Here is an 11,355-nt window from a genome sequence, read left to right as displayed (position 1 = left end):
GGCAAAGGCCTAAGTCCTCCTCAATGTCTGTGAAGACACTTGATTCAAGAGAATCATCAACCATAAGTTCACACCGTGAAATGGAATGAACCGTAGTTGCTTCCGTCAATTCTTTCAACAACATGTGAGTTTTCGATACTAAATATTATAATATGTACCTCACAAGTGTTTCACTCTTCTCAATTTCCTATGTGTTTGCACTCACTCATGCTCACATATTTATTATTCTATCATCTCACTGGTTCTTCTCAGAATCTCACCAAGTGTTTTAACTCTCAGTGTTTGGCTCACAATGTTTCTCTCAGCACTCAAAGTATGATCTTCTGTACCTGCATGAGAAAATCACCATAGCCCCTTCAAGAGAGGTCACTGGCGGTGCAATGGGGTTTCGTAAATCCCCGATCCTCAACTGACTCATCAATAAATTGACTCATAGTCAGAGAGTTGCCGATCTCCTATAAATAGGAAATCCATTCCGATTGGATCCAGATCTGTTCTTATCTGGGGAGGGAGACGAGAATCCTGAAGATGTGGCAATTGAGATCCTCGTTTCCTCCTTACACCTGTAAAGGTATCAACCATCTTATCTACCGTAAAATGGTAAATGAAGAAGTTGCTTCTAGAATAAAACCTTTAACCTCACTGTGCACTCTCTTGTATTGTGTCCATAAGATTTTTTGTTTAGGCTCTTCATCAGAGTGATTACTGATGATGTGCTTGACTTAATACAAGATGCTCTGGCTGACGAGCGAATTTCAATGGACTCATCCTGTTGAGAGAATGATTCCAGAGACTGTTTTATTGCCTTTTCAGCTCTATATTCTTTTGAGAGAATATAGATGAGCAACAGTTACCTCAATTTAGAAAACACCTTTTCTCCTTGAGAGGTAGAGCTGTGGGTACACTATCCCTCACATCCTTATTTGCTGTAACGAGTACAGTTTCTCCCTCATTGACCTCTAGTCTAATAAGTTCCTTATCACTCCAGGGGGAAAGTTAGGATGTGTTCTGAATTTGGTTTTATAGTCTGGGATAAAGATTGTTGGTTTTCAACCTTATGACTATCTAGGAAAGCCAAGAGGCTGATAAAGTTCCGAAGAACAGAATGAGATATAAATGCACTTTAGAAAATCTATGATTTTAAATGAAAGCAATTGCATTTAATCTTTTGAGAAAAATGAATCAGTTGTGACTGTAAAATGATTTTCATAAAGAATGACAATCACAATCTATGAAAGAATCGAAGTTTTCCATTAAAAACTGGTTTGAGTACAAGAGTCTGAATCTATGCATAAAAGGTTTAAATGAACTTGTCTTTGAAAAAGACACAGACTCCTGTTTCTCACTACAATTTAAAAAGGGAAAAAGAAAATTTATGCGCTACAGTGTATAAAGCACTCACCACAATAATTAGTGAAAAGGCCTCATACTAGCACATCGTCAAAACAGACGCTACAAGTGACAAAGATCACCAAGTACACAAATACAAGATAATCAATGTATCGTCCTATGACGCTACATGTATAGATGCAAAATATTCTAAGAAATTTTATGATATAGAGTAGTGGATACCAATTGTTGAAATCAATTGATATGAAAATTTCTTTAAAGAAACTCACCACTCTAGAACATAAATATGAGACTGAATAAAGATTATGTTGTCTCCCTTGTACTCAGAATATTAAACACCTAAAATATATTAGCACTAGTGGTTTTAAGAAATATGCAACAATATTTCACCAGTGCCAATATATCACAATCAATTCACAAATAAAACATCAATAAAGCATCAAAGAGAGATACCAATTAAATAATTCAAAATGTGAATTAATCATGCATCTATTATTCTATCAAAGTCAATCATGAAACAAATAAGCATATAATTGTCATGGATCACAATTTAACTAAGATAAAATAATAATTACCTACGCTATATCATATAATTATCAGATCATCATATAACAACTAAAATCATGACAATCATACAAAGATATACGCAAGCCCGAGGGAAAGTTGAAGAAAAGTTCACAAGTCCTATACATGTAAGCATTGAGTACAAGTAAACTCACACAACTCCTCGCAGAAAATATTAACAATTAATATTAGTGATCTACATATAAGCATGCAAAACATCACTAACACTAAAAGTATCACAACTATATGCAGTTAGACATGAAATAAAGTATCAATTAATAAATCATCAAATATCCAACACAAATAGTTATGCTTCAAGTATATACACTAATATAAATGGATTCAGCCTAGAAAGAATCTAACTAACTCCAAAAACACTAGTATATCATGACTAAATTCTAACTAGATTCTAACCACATACCAATTACTGATACAAGTCACAAGTCTAGAAACAAATAAGTCATGCTTCAGATTTTATACCTATAAAAAAGAATTCAACCTAGAAGATAATCCTAAGTATGTTCACAAATACAGATATATCGCAACTAGATTATGATAAATTTCTCTACTAGATACCAATTGTTAAAAAGGTATAGATCAAGAAAAATAACATAATTAAGTCATGCTTCATGTCATCTCTAATCATTTAAATCATGAACAAATAAGTCACTTAATTGTCATGCAACACAATTTAAATAATTTGAAATAACAAACACTCATGCTAAAACATATAATCACCATCTAAGCATGCAAAGCAATAAACATGGCAATCACATATAATAGCAAAAAGCACGAGGTACTGGATTTTAAATAAATTCACAAGTCCTAAGTATAGACAATTTAATACTTATGAATTCATTCAAGAAATATGATAGACATGCTCATGAAAGAAGTAACACCTTATAGAAAATATAGTATGTGATCTACTTGCAGTTAAGTAAAGTGATAAGTTGAATACCTCTGAGACTTGACATTTCAGTTGATGTACCTTTCTTGTACTGATCAAGTCCAGTGGTTGTTGGCATAAGTCTTGGCAGGTCTAGAATCTTCCAAAATGCGCATATTCAAAAGATCATTGACTTACTTTTATTGCCATCATTCTTTAGGCTAACTAGTAGACCATGAAGAATTGCAACTTTCCAACAAACTCATCATATCACTAATCTGCATTCACTTAGCAATTATCTTGCACAAGTGACGTTAGTCCACATATAATATAATCATGGTATCACAGCACAGATAGTCATATTGTGTCTGCCTTGTATCATGAGAGGTAATATTTTGAATACCAAATATGACTCTAGCAAACAGATATTAAAATAATATGCTAGTCAGAAGTCATACCATGTTCGTGACGATCATCAGGTGTTGGATAGCAACTCATAGAGAGTTGGTGAAGAAAGAGATATACAAATTCTGTTGGATCTGCAACTGCAAAGTCCTTGAAATTTTGTATGAATCTTCATCTTCTAGCTCACTGTAATATCCTGAACCCGAGTCTCGTCAATGGTGCTTTAGTTAAATCATGAAGGTCGTTGAGTCCCCTAAGATGTAGAGTCCTGAACTTGAAGATTCCGTTTCCATCATCTTCATAACCTTCTCCTTTGTAGTAACTCTTAGCAACCAAATTGGCTTGTCCCTCGTAACAGAGCCAAAATTATCCAGTTGGAATCTGAATACCCGACAAGTACTAGGTACCGAATTGTCTTTAGGTCAGGGTATCAGAATCCGCACAATCTGCTTTTCAAATTGATTGAGATCATCTTGCTGTGCAATCACTCAATCTGGATCCCTTTAAGAGCTTCTGAATCTTCCTCAGGTTTCACTTTAGATTGAAACTCAAAGAAATAACATCCTTTCACAATAGCTCTCCCAGTCTTCACTTCACCGTTAGGAACATTTAAGAACTAGAACCCGGGAATGATATTGACTCCAAACCCTTTGTCTAAGCAGATACGTTCTTTATATGTCCTGTTCATCTTGTGTGGTGTTGAGTTTGACTAGTGGATCTACCAAATGCTCCCCCTAAGCTGTTGCTGGGATTTCTTTAATAATCCTTATCCTTGCAAAGAGATTCCGCTTGGATCTGAATCATCATTATACCAATAATATCACCTTTAACAGCTTGGAGCAAAGTGTTGTTCAACGTCCCATCCAGACTTACAATCACCTTCTGTTGATCAATCATAATCACCCTGTAGACTATAGACTCCATTGAGTAGCTGAGGAAAATATTCTTTGATTTTCAAATGCAAGACTTTCAAAGAGGCATTTTCCTCCAAACACATACCAAGAGTTAGTGTTTGCTTCTGATTGGCCACTGAAAGAATGGTGTCTTTCTGGATTTATCAATGATCAGGGTTCATCTTGATCAACCTTCATTTGTGACATCTTGTCCTTCGAACACATATGAACAACACAAAAGACTCTAGAGTAGTCAACGATCATCACAAAAAGATATCTGGCTTTGTTGTAGATATAACATTAACTGATCCGTAGAAATCCATATGTATCATCTGAAGCGGCTCATAAATGTTGATCATATCTTTGCTTCTTTGTGATGCTCCTTCGACTTCCCTATTGACATACCTCATAATCTTCATTCATAATGAATTCCAGATGAGGTAGTCCTCTCACCAATTCTCTTCTTACGAATAGAAAGAGCTCCTTGTTTTGACATACAAGTGCGAGAGCTTCAGATGCTATAGCTAACACTTATCTGATGAAGCTTTACTACCGAGACAGCTCACTCCATCTTCAGTTAAAGTTATATATTAGCTACGAGCAAATTCACATCCTTCCTGATTTGAGATAAAACACTATTCCATTAACTGACATAATGTCCTTTGTTAGAGAACAGTCTGATACTAGGAATTTGTGTGCTTTGACTCTTTCAAGAAAGATATGTTTCCATGATGACATTCCAGGAAAACATGCATGTCCCGCAAGAGAATCTTTGTTGTCATCTTTCAAAGATTATTGACGGAACTGCTCACACGATCACATTTGCTAACAGGGTACTTTTGGTAAATATATGATTTCAGCTACTCAGCAAACAGAGTGCACCAAAAATCATATGGAACATATGTAACCTGCAATCACAAATGGAAAGAGTTCTATGGTCCCCAATCATAACTGGGTCCGGATGGATTAGAGATTTTTCTTTAACAGTGGTAACAACAGAAGCAACCTTAACATGCTAATTCTTATCTAGACATTGCCCTAATGTGATTCTCAAACATGCTTTTCTAAATTCAATGCAAGTACAAAGAAATGCATTCATGACATGAAAATAAGCAGACATGATGTTGAATACACATGGCAAACAATCAAAGATAAGACAAGAGCAAGACATCCAGTTATGCAATTCAAAAGATTCAGTACTCTCTACTTAAACCAATTAACACAAGTGCAACAGGTAGCAAGTAGAATTACATATATTCAATAATCTTCGAAAAGCATATGGATTAGACACAAGAAATTAATAATCACATTATCAATTCATACTAATCCCAATCTGTTGTTATATGGCATTATACTATCTCTATTACCTAAGTCAGTTTTAGATCTAACATGAAGTTCTAAAAGTTCTACTGACACAAGGTAGACATTCCATCATAGAACAAAATAAAATCCTTAACAAACAATTCAGATTAGATAAGCAAATCTAATTGTACTAGGGAATCTGAAAGTAAGTGTTTTAACAAAGTTATACATGCTAGGATCATAACCCCTAAAACTAAGAGTTGTGTTCCAAAGGAAAGCTTCTAATCTCACTATTGCAAATAATCAAATCCTAAATATTCATACACATGCTAAGAATCTGCTAAAGACACATGCACAAGATTATCATCAATCCTAGTTACCAGAATGTGCTCTAGCATACTAGTTCAACATTATCTATTGTGATGCTATCATGCTTGTGCTTGTGTGTTAAACAATTCTACTCGAAGATTTATAACATGCTTTGAATACTAAGAAATAAGTATTGCATAGTTAGAAAGAACTCGTACCTGAGATGTGCAAAGTGAATCATCTTCAGAGAATGCTTGGATAGCCAGATAACCATAATCATCCTTCTCATCAGCAACTGATCCAGCTCACACCTTTCCTAAAATAGCATAAGAACTTGTTGTGATGTTTCTTTCAAAACATCCACTTGAATTTCAGACAAGCCTTATCATCCTTGTTTGTCGAGGCTTCAATATATATAGCAACCATTCTTTGCTTAAAGATACCAAACAATATTGTGTGTACTGACCAACTCAGTTTTGAAAAACAACCTCCTTGAACTGAACCCTGAAGAGTCACCACTTGAAACCAATGGATTCCATCTGAATCTGACATGACTAAACCTCTCAGACAGTGTTATGCTAATCCTTGAAGTTCTGTCCTCACATTCTCCAAAAGTATTAACTTTCGTCGACTTGAGCTTCCTCAAATTCAGCAGTTACAAACTCTTCTGTTCAATCCTAAGGTTCTGACATAAATGCATGAAACTGATTTGGTGCGGTAGTAACTTGATAATTATATCCTTAAACCTCCACAGTTCTCTGTCTTTGGTTCAGTTGATTCTGGATGGATTTAGTATTGATACAATTCACTATGTAATTGTATATCCCTGAATCACTGAGTTAGATTGAAATCCCTTGAAGATTCGTCCGTAAAAACTTCTCTTTTCCTACTACCAGTGGTGCCATTCAAAGTTGACATTCCGAGCCCTGGGAAGATGCACTCAACACATAAAGCAAGTTCCCATCCTGATCTGGTGATCTGATAATCAAGTAGGAGTAATTACTCGGATCAAGGCCTGAAGTACCTTCTTCAAAATCCACTGTTAGTAGTACCAAATTAGTCTTCAATGGAATCTTCTTCGAATCACAATCATCTTTGTCGAACATGGAAAACTGCTTCTAATAATCCTTTGAGTAATCAATTGGATTGGGTCATCAATGTAATTCCATTACCGGTTCTGAGAATCTGGTATTTGAAAGTCCGGTGTTTGTCTTGTAATCTGTCAGCCTGATCTGTCTCAACTAAATGTCAATCTGATTTGTCTTGGAGTAGAATTATTAAAAAGGTTACGGGACACTTGATTATTTAAACTAAGTTTAAATTATAAAGAAAATAAAAAAGTTTTAAAATATGAAAGAAAATAAAGTATAAAATAAACTTAGTTAAATCTATAAAGTAAATTTAATTATATTTAAAAAATAAATTCAAATAAATTCATAATAAACTGAATAAGTTTAGAACAAATTTATTTCAAATTCATTTAGTAAATATATTAAAATTTATTAGATAAATTTAATTTTTGAAAATATTCAAGTGTCTCGTCTCCAATTAAATCATAGCTTCCAGAACAAACTAAATTGAACCCTTGAACTTATACTTATATCCATAATCAGTTAAAATCCTCTAAAATTTATATTCTAGATTTTAACTTAAATTTAAATCATAAACTATACAAATTTAAATAATAAATTTATAAAAATTTATGATAAGCTTGGTAAGTCTAAGAGTAAACTTTACAAGTCTAAAATAAATTTAAACAAATTTAATAATTGAATTTAGTAAAGTTTATAAAGTAAATTTAATTAAGTTTATAAGATAAATTTAATTAATTCATAATAAACTCAATTAATAAGTTTAAAATAAATTAAGTCAAATTTATAAAATAAACTTATTAAAATTTAAAGTATAAATTTATAAGTCCCGGTCCAAAGTTCAGTATCCGACAGATAATCCTTGCTTAGGCCTACGGACAAATTCAGCAACACAAACCGGAAGAACATTTCCCCTAATCAAATATCAAAAGCTAGGTTCTTGATTTTCCGTTCGATAAGGATCCTGATTTGTATATCAATCAGCCTGCTCTGATACCAATTGTTAGGTCCAAAGTATCGTAGAAGGGGGGGTTGAATACGATACTCACTACAATTTAAAATTCTTTCGAATCTTGCGGATAAATAAATTGCAGTCCTGTAATGGGTTTCGTGTTCCGGATATTTATTGGGTCGATTTCTGAGGATATTAAAATATTAAACCAACACACAATATTTTCCAAGGTATATCTGTATATTGATAAATACCTCGAAGGGTGCTATAAATCCAAACCCGAAGGTTCGGCTACAATGGCCACTACTCTCAATATTACAAACTCTAACCACTACTGATATTTCTATTACAAAGCTAGGCTAGGGTGTGTGTATAGTGGGAGTAGCCGTGCAGAGCACTTGGCCATTTCATCCCGAAGGATGATGTAAATTGTGAGAACCACAATCACATATTTATAGGCTTTCATAAACTAACCATGGTTAACGAGTTCGTCCTGGACGGATTGAGTTCGTCCTGGACGGATTCAGATATCCAAAATAAATCTAACTCCTCAGCACAAGAAGTGGCGCCAGTTATATATACACATATATATGTATCACAAACTTGCGCTTGGATATGTACATATGTGTGCATATATAAGAAGTCAAAGTTGGCGCCTGGAATTTAGTCAAATCTTGCGCCTTACACTGCTTCCCAGTAGAGATTGTAACTTAGACAAAATTCTAAGTTGGAGAGGAGTTTGCGCCTTGAGAGTATATGGCTTGGAGTCGCAACCTTTGACTTAGTCAATGGTTGCGCTCCAAGTGAGCTTCCAGTGTAGTATACTGTATGTGTGGCACTTAGACAAATATCATCACATAAAACTTGCGCCACTTCACTTCAAAGGAGTCAAACTCTGCGCTTTGACATTTCTAGTCAATACTTGCGCCACTGTACAAGCCACCCCTCTGTTCTCTCACATTGGACCATGGTTGACCCCAGTTGGCGCTTCCATACATACAGTGGGTATGTATAGCGCCAACTCAATTCTTACTTAGTCATTTCATCCGCAAAGCTTCAAGTTGGCGCCTCAAGGATTGTATTTGCCACTGTTATCTTTCCTCCTTCCTGTAAAAGCAAGTGGCGCTACTATTTCTTTTTCTTCTTTGTGTAGCCTAGTTTGCTCTCAGCCATGCATATACACGCGGTGTGTATAGCTTTTTACGTTAGGTGCAGACACATGACACATGCAAACCCTAGGTTGTAGTAGACACCTGACATCATCTCCATGTATGCATATAATATATAATATAATATATTATGTTGTGATTATATTAATAAATAAAAGTATATATAAATATATACACATATATATATTATTTATATGAACATATAATAATATATGTACATATATTTAAATATATTCTCATATATTTAAATATATATAATATATAATTATATGTAAATACAAATGTAAATATATATATAAATATATATAGAGATATATAAAGTTATTTATAAATATAAATATAAACATAAATATATATAAAGAAAAGTATATATAAATATATACATATATATAATATTTATATAAACATATAGTAACATATATATACACATATATTTAAATATATTCTCATATATTTAAATATATATAATATACATATAACTATGTGTAAATATAAATATAAATATATATATAAAGATATATATAACTCTCTCTAAATATACATATATTTATGCCCATAATATAATATATATATACACTTAATTATATAATTGCTTATGTAAAATATAAATACATATATTATATACATATATATTTATTTAAATATACATACATATAAATATACATATACATATGTTTAAAAACATATATACATATATATTATATATATTATATTTAATTAAATATACATATATACATATATATAAATATATTTGTACATATACAAATATATAAGTGCACACATATAAAAGATAGGTCACTTCCTGATATGGCTCTATGTGGAAGCTTGACAGTTGAGCAGTAAGCATTGGCATAGCTGGCATTTGGCTTGGCTTGATATGACTGGATCAATTCTTCGATCGATAAATACTTTGCAAAGCTCCGTACGTGCTGACGCTTAGTGCACTGGTCTGGTTCACAAGCGACTAACACTGAAGTTAAACATTGTACCGTCTTTGTCAGCAAACATTGATCAGTCGGTTCCAGGTTAGTTTATGCTTCAATTGTTGATTGTAAATAACCAACCAAGATATAGAGAAATATCTTGCTTCAGGGGTTGCACTGAAATCTTTCGAGTACTTCGACAACATCTTTATTGCTTCCACATCTTGAATGCTTCAAACTTTATTCTTCACTGAGGCATGAACATAATAATGAACTTCTTCCAGTGAACTTATTCCTTCAAGACTGTAGATGACTTCTTCAACCTTTGTCTTCGTATCTTCCGATTCCGGTGCTGGCGTAGTGTTATTTACTTGTCCTGTTCTATTGTTGAGTTATCATCCCTATGTAACAGATAGGGTTGTCTTTACAGTTAGACTTACAACTTGTATCTCTTCAAACTGAGGATTACATTGTTCATTTTGAGAAAATTCGGAGATAAAAGCTTCCAAGGCAGTTTCCAAGCTAGATTTTTGTGGTGGAGGTGAGTGGTTTTGGTAGGAAAAATTAGTATAATTTTCCCAGCCAGAGTTGTATGTGCTAGGATATGGATTGTATTGTGGTATTTGGTTAGAGTTGTAATTGGTAGTGTAATTTAAATTACAACCCCAATACGGTGCTTGGTTTGGATAATAAGGGGTGTTGAATTGGCAATAATTTCGAGTGTGTCCCTGCATACCGCAAACTTCACAAGTAGCAACCAAATATGAAGGTATAGACTTGATTTCATCGATTGTTTGAGATAATGAATGCATAGCCTTATCCAATGCCTCCATGCTTTCTTCTTCTTCCTCCATTCACTTTCTTGTCGTATAAGCCTGAAACTCAAATATCACAAGAAACAAGAAAAACCACAAGCGAAGGATTAAACGGAACAAGAATAATAGCCGAAGCAACCAAAAAACAATTAGTTGGATCTTATCAAAAATAAACTAATCTAATACCACTTTGTCCCCGGCAGCGGCGCCAAAAATTTGACAAGGCTGTCGCGTGCCTATCAAATAATAAAATATCTAACAAACCTCCTAACTATGTAGTAGGGTAAGTCAGAGTCGTTCCCACAGAGACAAACGTATCAAACACTAGTTATTCCCGATTCAATCCAACTAACCAAGTAGCACAATAAAATATTGAGAGATTATCAAACTAATACTATTAAAATCTAGAAAATAATCAAATAAAAAATATCCAGAATCAAGTATCCCCACTAGCATGAATCAATGCAATTATGATTTTCTCCCCCAATCAATCAGATAAATTACCCAAGAGGAAAGATGCGCCCTATAAAATACCAATAACCTCTTCCGAGTATTAATGGCTTCTCTAAAATACAATCAAGCCTATTTCCATGGTATCATGCAGTTTAGAGACATTAAACACAGCATCCTAACTTCCAAACAATTCCTTCTACCTATTTCCATGGAGAAGTTCATGTCCTTATTGGATAAATCACA

Source organism: Daucus carota, chromosome 8 (genome assembly GCF_001625215.2).
Source record: "Daucus carota subsp. sativus chromosome 8, DH1 v3.0, whole genome shotgun sequence".
NCBI classification, from domain to species: domain Eukaryota; kingdom Viridiplantae; phylum Streptophyta; class Magnoliopsida; order Apiales; family Apiaceae; genus Daucus; species Daucus carota.
Note: the sequence above shows the minus strand (reverse complement) of the source record.